This window comes from Sapajus apella, unplaced genomic scaffold (genome assembly GCF_009761245.1).
Source record: "Sapajus apella isolate SASKATOON/1434 unplaced genomic scaffold, GSC_monkey_1.0 scaffold179, whole genome shotgun sequence".
Classification (NCBI taxonomy): domain Eukaryota; kingdom Metazoa; phylum Chordata; class Mammalia; order Primates; family Cebidae; genus Sapajus; species Sapajus apella.
This window is the reverse complement of record NW_022437119.1, coordinates 109,452-126,016: the sequence shown is the minus strand read 5'-3', so window position 1 is coordinate 126,016 and position 16,565 is coordinate 109,452. Positions and strand designations below refer to the sequence as shown.

The window sequence follows — 16,565 nt, the reverse complement described above, 5'->3', positions numbered from 1 at the left end:
AAACCCTCCTCTCACCCTCTTCCTGATTCTAATATGTAGCCAACATTGAAGATCACTATTATAACAAAATAAGGTCTCTGTGATTTAACCACTGGAAAACTCAAAATCAAGTCTGGGGCATTTTTGAATAGTTATACAGTACCTCATGTGCCTTTCTGAGTGTGGGCTTGATATTAGTGACATATTCTGATTTACTCTTCCTCCTAATTTCTTTACCTATTTTTAAAACCAGTTTTTTCATTATGTGTTTATTAGATCTGCTTTAAATGATTTTGAAGTGAGAAAATAGATGTATTTGTAGATGGAGAGATGATAGAAAGACAGATCATTGCCAAGCGATATTTATACTGAGTCTAGTTACTGCTAGGAGATATTTCAGCAAATTGAATGATATGAGCCAATCCTGCTGCAGAAATAATAGAAAACATCGTCTTTTGTGTTATTATGAAAACATTCCCAAAGTTCTTTCATGTTTTAATAACAAATGAAGAATTATTACCAATAGCTTTAAAAACTAAAGAAAAAGGAAATTAAAAAAATAATTCCAAATTCCAATCCCCCAACACCACAAAAACTTTGATTTTTTTCAGAGCATTCATCTATCCTTAGAAGACTTCTATTTAACCAAAATAAATAGTAGAAAAATCAACAAGTCAAGTATTTAAGGAAAATACACCCAGTCTTCAAGATGCTTGCAATCCACATTTGCTACTTGCAAGCCACAGAAGAAGAACAAGCTATTTACTTTAGTGACTTCCTGCTGGGCTCCAGACACCATAGCCTATGAGATCTCTAAGACTGGGCCCCTATTTACTTTTCAACATTATAGCCATTCATCACTTCCCCTCTCCTCCACTCCCACATACAAGGGTCATCGGGATAAACATAGTTTGGTTTCCAGAACATTGTCGTTCTTGCTTCTGGGTTTTCATACACGTTGTTACCTCTGGATCACATTCTTTCCCTGCTTCCCCCAATCACCTAGCTAACTCCCCCTCATTCTTTCTATGTTTTGCTTTAGATGCCACTTCCTCTTTGAGTTTTCAGACTTGCTTCCCTGCTGTAGGTACTTTTTCTATTGAGCCACTTGTCTCAATGAATGGTGATTACTTGGTAAACATCTGCCTCTTCTGTTAGATTATAGGTTCTGGACCCTGGCTTTGTCACTGTATTTCCAGCACCTAGCATGGTGCCTGGTACAGAGTCAGTACTCAATGCATATATTTTGCTGTTGTTATTATAAAGTTTTTGTTTTTCATGTTTGAAAGGCACTTGATATATGTCAATAATGCTGAGAGAGGTCATTTTTAGAGAAGGTTGACATAATCATTCAGTGAGAGAAGATAGAATGCTCAGACAGCATGTGGACCCTGTAGCTGGACATTACTTTTCCCTGCTGATGGTTTTCTCTTCAAATATTATGTTAGAGATTGTAATAAGACATGTAGCAATGGAGAGAAATCAGCTCATCCCAAACTAATTTTCACTTTTAGTTAACACTTGCTCTATGCAAGAAAAGGTCATATTAGTTGGTAGCTTGAATGCTTCCAAGACCATTGCCTATTTCAATGCTTCAATGCTTCAAAGCTTCAGAAGCTCTGCCCTGTGCTACAGTCATTTGATGTAAAAGTGGAAAGTGCCTGAAATATGACAGTTAAGGGTTAGAAGCACAGAGGCGGGTGTTGTAAAATGTCACTTACATTTACGTGACTTTTTTCTCAGTACAATTTTGACTGTTTCCTTGTAAGAAAGGCCCTGTAGTATATTGAAAATAGCTCTGAATTTGAAGTAAACAATTTTTCATCTTTCTGCTTCCTAACAATGTTTGTTTGGACAAGCCAGTACATCACTTTGAACTTTGATTTCCTCATCTCTAAAATGGGAGCAATGACATAAGCTTTATAATCACCTGATGAAAATTTTCTTATACCTAAGTTGGTGATTAATAAAGGTCTATTAAATCCAAATGTCAAGGAAAGACTTACTTCATTGGAATGAAAAAGTGTGAACTTTCAGCTTTCGTCTTTTATAAAGTGTGTGAATGCATTTAATCATTTTTATTGTTATTATTAACATTACTTATTTACTCTGCAAATCAGTTATGAAGAGAAAAGTGTCAAATGTAAGTTACTTTTCCAATGAAAACTGATTTGTTAAAGCAAGAGTTGCCAGAAAGTCTAATTTTGCTCTGATTTGATATGATCCAGTATAAGCTAGGAGTTTCTCTACAGAGCTGAGGAAAAAGGAAGGCCCCAAAAAATCTCTCTAAATTAGCCCTGAATATGAACTGCAGGTCTTTTTTTAAAATAGTATAATCGGATACTCTGACTTTGGTCTTCTAATTATTTTACCAGGCCAGGAAAGGAGAGCTGACAAATAAGCCTGATTCTTCCTTGGCACCAAAAAAATTCAAAGAAGAACAGAAAGTCCATTGAAGTTCTCCTTGTTTCCTTTGAAATACTTGTGATCTGCCTCCTGAGACTGCAGGGTTATTAACTTGCAGCAGGAAGGTGGTAGAGAACTGAATAAAGAAACATCCATCCACATCAGTTGTCATGGTTCTTCTATCATTCAGACCCCAGCAGAGCAGGAAGTAGTGAGCTGCAAAGTGCATACATGAGTTTTTTTCTTGCTTCTACTGATGGATCAAAACTCCTTAGGCTACTCATTGACTTGGCTGGTGCCTTCCTTCTTCCTACCTTTGCCTCCCAATACCTAAGCCAAGTTCCTCTTTGTTTATATCTCTGAGCGTTCTACTCTTTCCTTCTCAGAATGACTTTTCCTCATTCACTCTCATTCCCAAACAACTCATTGTGTAACCTAACTAGGAACACATTATATGCTCATTGGCTACTTAGGTATAATACAGAGGCATAGTGCTAGAAGTATAGAGAAAAATGAGTTCTCAGAGACCATTCTAACAGTTACACTTGGTGGTTTTCAAACTGTGCTTCTAAAGAACACTATAGGTATATTTTGAAGGGATCTCAAAGGTTTTATGGTGGAAGATGGGTGGTTTGGTGTCCAAGGAAAGCTAAATAGAAAGGGCTATGGGCAAACTATCATCATGTGTACTAAAGAAATTCCATTTTAATCTGTATCTTATATTTGGCATCAGCAAATATTTAGAGAAAGAGTTCTATGTGCAAAACATTTAACGGGGAAAGTATCTGCTTAGCCCAATTACTTATCTATAGAGGGGTAAGGATCTACGTAATGTTAATAATATTAACATTTAGTGTTAATATTATTTTTTACCTGCTGTGGTTGCATAGATGCATTTTCTGTTGGCTCAACTGGAATGTGAAGCCATGAAGATCATGATCTAGGTTTGCTCTTTATGGATAGACACCTGGTCCATTCTCATTGGACATAACTATCTTATGGATTGGTTGCTATTAAACTTTTTGGAGTTGTCCTTTTCTGAGAATCTGATCAGAGTTGTAGAACCACTGTTATGAAGAGGCTTCTTGATTGACCGCCGAAACTGCTGAAGAATGTGCTTTTTTCCCCCTGATCTTTAGAACTGCCCAATATTGGAATAGGCTACTTTGTGACAGAATTGATGCTTGATTACTTTGCATCAACCCAGAATATATTTTAGATTCTATTGTTGCCAATTTCTACATATGTTTCCTTGGGCAAATCTCTTAATTTATGAGAGTCTCAGTTTTTTTATCTGTAAAATGGGAGTAATGATATTGCCTACTTTAAAATGACCTCATAAAGTTGTTGGGAGGAGTTAATGAGGTGGGCATAGAGTAGGTGTTAAAAATGTCAGTTCCCTAAAATTCCATATAATTTATTGCAGAAAAGACTATCTCTGTTGTGTGGGAAATTGAATTAGATACTCTCTTGGGTCCCTTATAATGCTGAGATTCTCTGTTGGGTCATCCTTCTGCTACGTTTTGTCAAATATTTCAGGAACTGTTGCCTTTTTGCTTTGGATTTACCTTCAAATGGGTTTTATGTATAGAGTCTTGGGAAATTATTGCTTTTCACCTCAAAATTCAGCTTTAAAAATGTTTTACAGATATTTTAAGCTTCTTTGAAGAGATCTTACATCTTTATTGTAAAGTGGCTCTGAGTATCCCTGAAGAGGATGAGATTTTGACTAAACTGCTGACATGTTGTACTTTGTAGCCAAATCATCTAGGGAGATACACATTTATAGTAGACAGTGTAAGCTTGGAGTTTGTAAAATACTTTGGCTTCAGGCTTTTAAATAAGTTATCCAAGACCTATTTCAACAACTGGATCTTTAAAATGTATACCTTTTAACATGTCTGTGGTGAACTATGCTTCCCTGGATTCAAGCCCTCCCTTTTAACCTGGACTAGCTTTTGACTAATTGAATGTGGCAGAAGTGACAATGCATGACTTTGTAGGCTAGATCATAAGAAGACTTGCAACTTCAGTCTGGGTTTCTTGGAATGTTTATTCTGGGAGAAGCTGGGAACCAGGCAAGAAGTCTGACTGTCTTACTCCACCATGTTGAAGAAACTTAAATAGGAAGAGGCCACATGGAGAGAAAGATGTCTGACCAGCCCTCAGCTGCTCTAGTTGTCCCAGCTGAGGTGCCAGAAATGTGAGTAAAATAGCCATTTTAGAAAAGCAGCCCTGGTGACTGCAAATGCAGGAGAGATCTAAGAACCTCTTAGTTTGGCTCAGTTAATATACAGAACTATGAGGTAATATAGTAAATACAGTAAATATACAGAACTATGAGGTAATATAGTAAAATGTTATTTTGAATTACTAGTTCTGGGTGGTTTTTACACAGCAGTAGATAACTGAAACAGTCGCCTAAATTACACATCGGATGTAGGCACACATAAATACCAACATTGGTGTGAAGCTACCATCACAGAGTCTGGTAGGATTGTTAGAGGTCCTGGAGCTTCCTCATAATAAGGCCAGCTTTCACTGGCTCAAGTTGTTAAGGCTTAGCTCTCAGATCAAAAAAATAATTTATTATTAGGTTCAAGGCTACTGGGAAAAAAATGCAGCTTATAACTTTCCCATTGGACTCTTTGGCATCCAGGCTTTCACTTTATTTCTTATTCTTAAGTTCTATGGAGGATTTTTTCCATGGTTCTCCTAAATTACTTGCTAGGCTGATTCTGTCTAACTTTTGAAACTAGGGGTTGGCAAAGTAGTGCCGGCAGACCAGTCCACATGTTTTTGTAAGTAAAGTTTTATTGGAACATGCTTATCTGTTTACATATTTCTATTTCTGCATTTGCACTATAATTACAAAGTTGAATAGTTGTGACAGAGATGGTATGGTGTACAAAATTAAAAATATTTGCTATCTATCCTTTACAGAAAATTTGCCAAACCCTAGTCCTGACTATTCAACTAACTGGTTGACGTTATTTGAGATTATGTATAGTATCATAGAGTGAGTCTGAGATCTTGACTTCATGATGATGTTCTTTTAATTTCATCTTGCTGGGGACCACTAAGCAGGTAAATTGAGCCTCATGTAACCTATGTTAAGTAACTACTATGCAATAGTTACTGTAGGACAGCCGGAGATCACCTCCAGCCCTACTGTAGCTCTTACTGGGCTATTCAGCTTGGATCTACAAACCAAATTGACAGAAGGTAGATTAACAAGATAAAAGCAGACAGGTTTTATTAGTTTTATATATATAGGGGATCTTCATAAAGAGTGAAGACTAAACAAGTGGCCAAAGCAAGTTGCTTTTACATTTTCTAGACAAAGAGCAATAAATTTGAAAAGAAATGATAAGACTAAGAAGATCTGGTTAGGGCAGTAAAATTTCCTAGGGGAATCACTAGGAGATATATTAGGGGTGTAAAACAGGTGAAAGATACGAGTTACTTCATTAGGTATGTTTATTCATGTCCATGGTGGCCATCAATGCTATGTGTGTGGTAATAAGGACTGTTTTCTCACCCTGGTTTAGAGAGGGCACACCTTCTAGAGGAATCTTCAGGGTTTTAATGGCTTGCTAAATGCAAGAGGAGCCAGGTCAGCTCACACTTTCTGAAACTACAATTTCTCCAGTGTTTTCAATTTGAAATAGTCAATATACTTATTTGGCATATTTTGGAGTGGCACTCCTTCAGTACCATGATATATGCTTTCTTTTATACAATTCATTAATACATATAATAATCCTGTGAGGTTGATATTTCTGTCTCCATTTCACAGTAAGGAAATTTGAGACTTTGAGAGAAAAAGCTGATTTCCTTAAGATCATACAGGTACTGACATGACTAGGCTATGAAATGAACTCAATCCATGGGCTCAGTATTGAGTTCTTTATCCTATACTAGTGTGTTAAAATTTTTTCTCATTATTTTATTGTATATATGTTTTTATGTAAGCATTTTATGTAAGCATTTATGTATTTGGCAGTGGAATCTTATTTTATTTTTAAAAAGCTACCAACGAGTCCATCCAATGTGTATAAAACAGATTAAAGCAGAACTTATTTTATTAAAGTGCTCCTGTGATCATATACTTCTTTACAACACATACCCTCTCTCCCCGTCTCTCTCTCCCTCTCTCTCCTCCTCTCTCTTCTGGCTTAACCTAACCTAAACATGTGGTGTGGACCTTTTCAGGACCTATAACAAAAGATAGAATGACATGAGGTTTCCACATCATCATTCAGTATTTTTACCATAGCACAAATATCTGATTGCTCTATTGCCTCAATTCCAGGAATTTATTTCCAAGGCATTCCGTACAATTGAAATAAGAAGTCGAGGATTACTCTGTTTGTGTGAGGTATGGCTGCTTTAATCACTTCCAAGCTCCAGATTTTCCTACCAAATCCAAGGTAGTCTCAATACCATTTTTATGGACTTATTTTTAGCTTGACACTTCCATGTGGATGGAGTTTTAGATATAAATACTAAAAAATATGTTTATAAAGATATTTATTGAAATGAGAAATATTTTTAGTGTAATGCTGACAGAAAGAGCTCTGTATACATTGTAATCTCAGCTTTCCCCGCATGATGTATTTAAGTGGAGATGTGTGTGTTAGCTTACTTACTCCTAGACAAGTATAATTGGAGAAGCATGTGCTTAAATACTGTTAATGCTCTCTGGGTGGAGGGGTCCTGTGTGATTGATACTGTCTGCCTTAAAACTTTTTGTATTGTTCATTCTTTTGAAAGCATGTAGAAACAATTTTCCAAAAATAAGTATCAGTGTGTACTTTCTTGTGACACTTTGTGATATTGTTTCAAAGATTTGAGAAGAAATGGCTGCCTTGAGAGAACAGATGTATCTTGGTCCCAGAATTCTTTCTCTCTGAGTCTAGAATTTTCCTTTCATTTTTTTGTCTGCCTGCATTTTTCTGTTTCTTTATTTGCAGTGACATTAAGAGAGAGTATAAAAGGCCCTGGGCCTTTTATTTAACATGTTTACAGATATATCTCTACTTATAGCTTATTAGTATTGAATGAAAACTTGACTGGAAACACACCTCTCTGTGTTTTGAACAAAAGAAGAACAGATGTTAATCGATGTTACGTGTTTTAAATGTCACTGTCAGTGTATACATTTGGATGTAAACTGAATCCATGTGGTAACTTCAAAGTATGTATGATATTATATTTAGGGAGACAAATGGCTTGCGAATTTTAAAACTTACAAATGAGTCCTTTGGAGTCAGGAAAGAAAATATGTGACAATCTGTATTACTTTTCACTGAAAGTTTCCTATATAATAAAGTTTATTAACTGCACAGATAAGTTTTTAAACATTTATGTTTTGGGGAAAATGTAGAATGAAAACCTGCTTGCCATTCTGGAAAAAGGTTATGTATTAATGCCACTTCCAAATTCAAAAAGATCAGTGTCGCATTATGTAAACATCTTTGTATCAGTTAGATTGCAAGTGACAGTACATTTTATAAGGTCTAAGGAATCTTACATAAGAACAAATATTTTCCCAATACAATCAAATGCCACTTTGAATAAAAGGCACAGTAGAGGAGATGCAATGGATATGTGTAATGTGTGCTAAATTTGTGATTGCCTTAGGCACTACTAAAGCCACACTGAGTAATTTCACTTGACAGCCAAAAAAGAGGAGTTAAAGAAATGTGGCAGTTTCACCTCCTCTGTCTGTTCACAAACTCCCATGGTGACCTCATTAATCTTGGGGAGGAGAATTACTTAAAGACTGGATGCATAATGCCAAAATGACTGTTTGAAAAATCAGTATCCAGTCCATCTGCCACTGCCACTGGTTTTCTTTATGCTGGTGTTCCACAGTTTTATAAAGGAGTGTGCCAAGGTGTGCTGGGTCACAGTTTGGGGAAGAGAATGCTGAATGAACACTGGTTGGAGCAGCAACAAAGGTTTCCCTTACTTACTGTGCCCGCCAGCTGTGGGAGCTCAGGCTCAAGTCCTCCTACCTCTTTATTGCTACTTGCCTTGACTAACGCTGTGTTTTTCAAATTGGCCAATTGTTTAGTGACCAAGGAGACTCACTGACTCTAGATGTGAATTCAGTAAACATTTTTTATGTGACTTACTTTGTGCCAGGCAGTATTCTGGTCACTCTGGCACACTCTATCTCATATATTAATCATAATATTTTAACAATAAGTTGATATTCTTATTTTAAAATTATTAAACCAAGGCACTCTATTCCATGCTGTGGGTCTCCTAACTTCAAGGAGAAATATGCTGACATTTAAAAAAAATTATATCACATAATGTGACATAAAGATGATGAGGGCATCATCTTTTAATAGATATGTATTATTGTTAAAAATGTTAATTAGGTATTGAAAATTGTAACAGGGACATTTCACCAGTGAAGTGGTGTAAGGGGAGGGAAGTTGGGGCAATGGAAATTGGAATATAATGAGCAACATTAAGCATGCACATGTCAAGTCTAGTTCTGGATCCTGTGGCAGGCCTTACAAGAGAGTCCATGAGTCAGAGAGGTACAAATAGAACAAGGAGTTTGCATTGTTTTGGATGCAAAGGAGGAGGAAGTGTTCACATTTTTAGATGTAGAAGAGAGGTCCAGAATGATAAAGACTGAAAACAGCCATAGGATTTTATAGATGGGAGGTCACTGCTGACCTTACCAGGAGCCCCTTCCATGAAATTGGAAGGACAACAGACACGCAGAATGAGGGATGAGTAGGAAATGAGGGAAGAGAGAAGATTGTTAGTGAATAGCTTAGTCCTTCCAAAGGTTTTTCTGGGAAGAGGAGTGTGGTTTCTAGAGGAAAGACTTCTGTAAGGAAGAGGTATTTTTTCAAGTTAAAAAAAATGGAGCATCTCTATTAACTACTGGAGTCTGAAAGAAAAGGAAGAGAATGGTTTGAGATATAGGAAGGGACTTGAAGACCAATGCCCCAGAAGCAACATAAAGATATGGACCAGGGCACAGAGGGAATTGATTGACCTTGAACTGGATGAGGGACCCCACAGTCCTCACTCTTGATTAGTAAATACTTATATTGTGATGTGAAAAGTTAAAGAAAATCATAGCTGATGGCCTTAACTGTCTTGATGAAGCAGAAAGGCCAGCCAAATACTGAAATTGGAAGAAGGGATGGGGATTGAGCTAAGGAGTTTTGAGCAAGGGAATAAAGGCTGAACAGGATCATTGAGGAGAATAGAAAATGGACAGAAGAAAAGTATAAAAGAGTGTTGCTGAGACTCCAGCAAAGATTGGCAATCATGAATTTGTAATGATGCCAAAATTCCTGGTTTGCATGTCTTTCTCTTGCTGTGTAAAGCAGAAAGGGTGGATTGTGAAATTGGACCAGGGTTTAGGATTTAGGGTTTTGGCGGAAGGACAGTGGTGAAAAGGCACTGAGGGGACTGGAGGACAAGTAATTTGTAATTATAGCAATCATGTCCAGGAAGGGCAGGAAAGAAAGTGAAGATAGGAGACATCTACTAGGCTGGGAGGAAATGCAAAAACTTATGGATGGCAAGTATCTTTGAGGGTAATATCAGGATGAGGTAGAATAAGCAATAAACTATACTCCAGAATCACCCTGAATGTGGAAGAATTATTGGGAGGCCTAGAGAGGTATACAGTTGAGAAATAAGCATTTCAAAAGATCAGAGGTCTTCAGATTAATGATCCATGAATAATGATCATGATGTTGGATGGGAAACAACAAGGCCAGATCACCAGTGCTCTGATCCTTCAATGGTGGGAGTAGATGAAAGAATAAGGAGTCTTCATTTGAAACCCTTCAGGGAAAGCAGTCTCATCAGAGAAGGGCCCGGTTCCATTAAAGATATGAGATGGAGAAGCATTCTGTCAAGTTTAGGAAATATATGAATTAATGTACCATGATCTTAAGGATCCAGAAGATACTATGAGAATGTTTATGGACAAAGGCAGCAGTAGAATCTTGAGGCAGAGAGAACCAGCACAGTGGGGTGAGAATGAGAGTATAGATGACAAAGGGACTTATATTCTGGGCAATATCCAAGGATGACAAGTATGGGATAGAGGAATATTGAGATTTGCTGGCCTCAGGTTGGTGCATAAGGCCAATGGGAAGCCTTGTGGAGCTTCCTTGGAATTTTGTGAGTTGTGTAAAAGTGAGTCATGGGAGAGAGCTCTTGGAGTCCAGAGCTTGTGTTTGTATAAGGATCCTAAACTTACATAGTACTTTATGTCAGTTTTTCTTATCATGCTGGGAGCTGGCTTAGATACAGATTTAAAGTTATTTACATTGCAATGGTCTTTAAAAAATGGCTTACAGGGAGACTTTTGGTCAAAAATATGTTTGGGGCACTATGTGTGGGCTTCATTGATTACTGCTTTCCATGCACTGCTGGTTGTCTGTAGGTTCACTTTCTCTATGAACAGAAGAACCAGCTCTTCTGAAAAACAACAACAACAAAACCAACTTTTATTTTTATTTTTTTAATGAACCTAAGCCAAAAATGTTTTAGACCTGGAGAAACATTTAGTAATTCTTCAGAAATTTTATAACACTACTGACTGGTATGGAGCAGGTAGAAGTTGAACTTATTTTATCCTGATTATGAAAGTAAGATATATGCATTGTAAAATATATTAAAATGTAGAAAAACAAAAAAGAAAAATTGCATTAAATCTCACCAGCTGGAGATATCCACTGTTAACATTTGGATGCATATTATTCCATCTTTTTATGTCTTTGAATATGCTTTTTAGCAAAAATGATACATAGCAAGATATTTTATATTTTCTTGATTGTCTTACAAACATGATTGCATCATTAATACTCTTCTACCACATGACATTCAATATAGTATTTCACTGACTTACTGTATATTCTTAACCGATCTCCTCATGCTGTTCATCTGGGTTATTTTCACCTTTTTAGAATTATGAATCATGCTGGTATGAAGTTTCTTAAAGAGAAATTAATCTTGCACACTTTTATGATTACTTAAGATACATTCTTAGAAATGTAATGACTGGATCACAGTGTTTTCTCCTCTCTCTTTCATACACTCACTCTATCTCTCTATCTCACTCTCTCTCCCCTTCTCTCTTTTTCTTTTTCTCTTCCTGCCTTCTTGTCTGCTTTTTCTGCTAAAATTTACACTTGAAACCAATTTTATCCTACAAGCTAAGAATGCATTTTACATTTTTAAATGATTGAAAAATTCTGAAGACGAATGACATTCTGTGATATGTGAAAATTATATGAAATTTATATTTCAGGGTCCATTAATACAGTTTGGTGTACAGCCATGCCAATTTGTTTATATACTGTCCATGACTGCTTTCACACCACTATGGAAGTGCTGAGTAGTTGCAACAGAGACTATATGACCCACAATGCCTAAAATACGTATTATTTGGTTCTTTACAGGAAACAATTGATGAATCCTGATTTAAATCTGAGAAGTTTACAAAGTTATCATAGATAATGTGAATCCTTTAACTTGATTCCAGAACAATTTGCTTGTATGCCATACACTAGTATTGTGAAACAGAACCCAGTTTCCTTGTCTGTAGAATGGGGCAAATAATAGTGATAATTTCAAATGGTTTTTGTAAAGGGTGAATGAAATACATTTCAAATGTTTTAACAGTGCTTGGCTCACATCTGATAGATAAGTAACATCACTAGAGGGCATGCAGCTGCTTGCAAAGTGTCCCATTGGAAAAGTGTGCTATTATTCATTTCAAAGGAAGGAAGCCACAGCTTCCTTCTTTTGGAGAGCCTCATACTGTATATGTTTGACACACATCTACCTTCTAAAATGATTGCAGAGGCTCTTTCATATGGCTGGGGCAGGAATTGTTCTCCCTGATCAAGTAGCAACTTTGGTTTGCTATCCTTGGTGGGGACATCTTAGATGCTTCTGGTGGTTAAATGTGATTGAATATATTTCAGTCTCTCTACAAAGTCACTGTCAGCAGCACATGGATTAAAAATGCACATGGAACAAACAATTTCACCAAAGGAAAGATAAAAACTGGGTTGGATAAAGAGGCTATAAATAAAGAAAGAAAAGGGACTTGACAGAGTAGAGGGAAGCCAATGGAAGAAAAAATATGAGATGTGATGACTGCTTTTTAACTTTAAATAAATGTAGTAAAATCATTTTTACAATGCCCTATGTATTGTGTGCCTAAAAAATAATGCAGAAAACATAGGATTTTAAGTGCATTAATATAAATGACTTGAGTACCCCAACGCTGCCACATAACCAAAAGTTGGAGTTAGTGCCCATTTTATGAACTTAAGTCTTTTCTGTGCCTCTTCCCATATCCATCCCTTTTTTCTTTCTCTCTCATCTTAGAATAAAATAGTCCCTCGTTTTCTACAGAGACTTGTCAATTAGTCCTACTTCCCCGTCCTCCTTTTACTCTTGTCCCATCCTTACGTGGCAAATCTCCTACCTTGCTTCATCAATTATCCCTTCCATTTCACTTACTCCTTAACAATTCCTCCAAGTGATATTTTCTCTAGAAATTTTGTCAAAGAATCCTGTTTGGTATTTGGAGGGACAGAAATCAAGAATCTAATATGATAAAAGAGACAAGTCACTGATGTCTCTTCACATATTCAAGTCTCAATCATCTAGACTGATTGAATTCAAAGTTGATGTGGTGGCTATTTATTTAAGTATTCATTTTTAAAGTATTTACCATGTATACCTTGTTCAAAATATTTGAAAATCCATCTTCAGCCTATACATTATTTAGATTATGTTTTCAGTTTCTGAACACACAGGCTGGTAGGTCTCTTTCCATCTCTTTCCCTTCCTTCCTCTCTCTTGTAATCATTTATTATTGGATCTTGGGATTTTGGAAAGAGCTTCTGTTCTTTATAAAAGCATTTCTTTGGGATTTTTGGGAGTTCCTATACAGCCAATATGTTATCGTATTTTCTAATGTTCTGCATGTGCTTGAAAGAAATATATATTCTCTAATTATTGGGTGCAGTGTTCTATATGGTTTAATTAGATCAAGCTTTTAAATTATGTAGTTCAAATCTATGATTGTGTTAAATTTTGCATGATTGATCTGACACTTTTTGACAGATGTGTATTAAAACTCTTCTGCTATAATTGTGGATTTATTAATTTATCTTTATAAGTATGCCATTTTTGTTTCACTTATTTTTAGACTCTAGTGCTACTTTATTAATATATTTTACATTTCACCTTTATGTAATAAACCTCTTTATTACTGGTAAAATTAATTTAAAAAACTTTAAACAAGTACTTATCTTTTAGAAATGTCATAGGATTTAGGGATGGCAGCCCAGAATTTACGTCCAAAAGCATATCTTTTAATTTTGTTAACTTGTATATGTAATTAACTGTTCATTGTGGGAATGTGAATTATTATTGGTTTATTTATACATACATTTTAATTATTTTTGGTTGCTGGCCTCAGTGGAGAACATCTTAGATGCTTCTGGTGATTGAATGTGGTTGAATGTATTTCACTTCCTCTATAAAGGAAGTGAAATATATTTTACAATATATTTCATCACCTGGTCATAATCACTGCCATCATTTCATCATATAGCCTTCCAGTCTTCCTTCTGTACATTTTTTTCTGGTTGAGGTTATTATCCAATTCAATATTTTATCTTGATTTGTTTTAACTTTTGTTATAGCTTAAACATTTTCTCATGTCATTACTGGCTCTGTTTGTACATCCTACTTCTCCACCCCTAACAACCAAGAGAATTACAGTGAACATTGGGATGCAATAAAATATAGCTAAAATAGTGAATAGTACAGAACCAAATTGGGAAGAACAGAAACTAAAGAATATTATCTGACCATTAATCACATTATTTGTACCACAGTTTAGAAATATGAATTATCGATTTTCTACAATGGTTGCAGTTCTTGGGGAAAGCTTTATAGCAAAGGTGGATTATTGATCTCTTCCTTGATGCTGAGCCAACTCCATTTAGCAAAGGTACTAGGGCAGGTATGAACCAGACCCATAATACAGAGTGAGTGATGGAAAGTAGATTAGGGAGCAGTAATGCAATAGGAAGACCTGTCAGCTTCACTCTTGAGAGGGTCAGGGATATAATTTATCAAGCAAGATGGGACCAAATTCTGGAGGACCCAGACTGTCAAAAGAGTTGCTACTCTCTGTGCAAAAGAGATGCTTCTATCTGTGTTGCTGCCACATTGATAAGCTGGTAGTTTGAGAGGAAGAAAGAAGAAATTTTATGTCCCCGTAGGTTATGGAGTCTCAACTACAAATTTCTGTCTGTGAAGAAGGGAAGGACGAAGCAGAACTGCTTTAAGAAAGGAAAGTAAAAAACATTAGGCTGATTTTGCTGGTGAATTTGTAATCCTAAGTTAGCATAGATTATCATTTTTTATCCTTCTTATAAAAGTCTGAGAAAGTATAATTATCCTGATACTAAATCGGAAGGAACCAGATCTCAAGGGGGTTGAGTAATTTCATATGACCAACACCACAAGCTAGATCTTAGAGCATCTAGTTTGACAGGTTTTCTGTTACTCTATACTGCTTCTTCAGGGCTCACTGTGATAGTATTTAATGATGATAACAATGGTTGCCAGCCCTTTTGTTTCACAGATCTGAGGTATGTAATTTAATTTTCCTGGCAAAATTCTGCAATACTAAATATCAGAAGGAGAAAAATTTCCAGAGAAGTCCAGCCTTATAGTTATTATTTTATTATTAAGCACTTTTTTTTCTAGATTGGATCCTTTTAGGACTTTATGCACACACACATACACATGAACACTCACACACAAACATATACACACCATATTTATCTAGGTGTAGATCTCTTCTTTGTTTTTGCCTGGAATTTGAGGGACTCATTTTATCAATATTCTCAGCTTTTTCCTCAGTTCAGATAAGTTATCCTCAGTTGTACTTTTAATAATTGTTTGTCTTGGAGTTATTCTGGCTCCTTCATTGAAATGCCTATAATGGCTAAGTCAGTTCAGTTCTTCATATCTATATTCCTTTCTCCTTTTCCATGTTTTAGTTTTTGACTTTTGTACTCTGGAGACCTTCAGAATGTGAGGATTTGGTTTAATTTCTGTAGTGTTAGTTTGGCTTTTTACTTAATGTGCCTCTCTTGACCTACCTTTCCCTCCATTTTCCCCATATTTCAATAAATGGAACCTTCATCCACCCAATTGCTTAAGCCAGGAGCTCTCTCTGTCTGAATTCTTATAGACAAATCCTTGCCAAGTCTTTTCTAACATATCCAAAGTATGTGTTGAATCATTTTATTTCACGAACCAAAACAGTGTCTAAGGTAGGGCTGGAACTAAGGTTTTCTGGAACACCCTAGTTTATATCCTGGCTCCACCACTTTATACCTGTGTATCCATGGGGAAATTACTTAACTTCTCTAAGCACTCATTTTTTTAATAAGACATGAAGATAGCTACATTTCAGAGAGACATTTAAAAAATTCTATGACTTCATTTATATGAAATGTACAGATTAGGCAAATCTATAGAGACAGCGAATAGATTAGTGGTTGCCTAGTGATAAGAGGGTCTTGGAGGGAAATATAGGGAGCATCGACTGCTAAAGGATATGGGGTTTCTTTTTGGAGTAGCGAAACTGTTATAAAATTGATTGTGGTGATAGTTTGACAACTCTGTGAAGATACTAAAAGCTATTTAATTGTTAACTTTAAAGGGTGAGTTATGTGGTATATGAACTATATTTCAATTAAGCTATTTAAAAAGTAAAAAAAAAAAGGAAAAAAAGATTAAAGGAGGGAAAGTTCCTGAGATGACCAACAATGGAGTCCCTTCAGCCTCAAAGGCCCAGATGAACCTTTTCCCCTGTTCTAGGTTGGCCATCCAGGTGTGTGGCCCAATGAAACTCATAAGTACATGGTCTTGGACCTGAACAGAGTCTCTTCAGCCGCATCACAGTGGATACTTTAACAGGCTTGCCTCTCTTTAGAAACACAGCTTGGAAATCTCTATCCCTTTGTGGATTTTGGAAGTTACATTTGGCAGCTTCCTAAGGTAAGCACAAAACAAAAATAATTTGCCACCTGGGGCTTCATGGCAGATGGAATTTAGTCACCTCTTAATATCCTCAGCTG

At 36.2% G+C, this 16,565-nt stretch overlaps 1 long non-coding RNA gene across 1 annotated transcript; it reads left to right on the top strand.

The window, feature by feature from the left end:
- Nucleotides 1-5,298: 5,298 nt before the first annotated feature.
- Nucleotides 5,299-16,216, top strand: LOC116543032. Its single transcript, XR_004265447.1, has 2 exons — nt 5,299-5,472; nt 6,701-16,216. It is a non-coding gene; the product is annotated as an uncharacterized LOC116543032 (long non-coding RNA).
- Nucleotides 16,217-16,565: the final 349 nt, after the last annotated feature.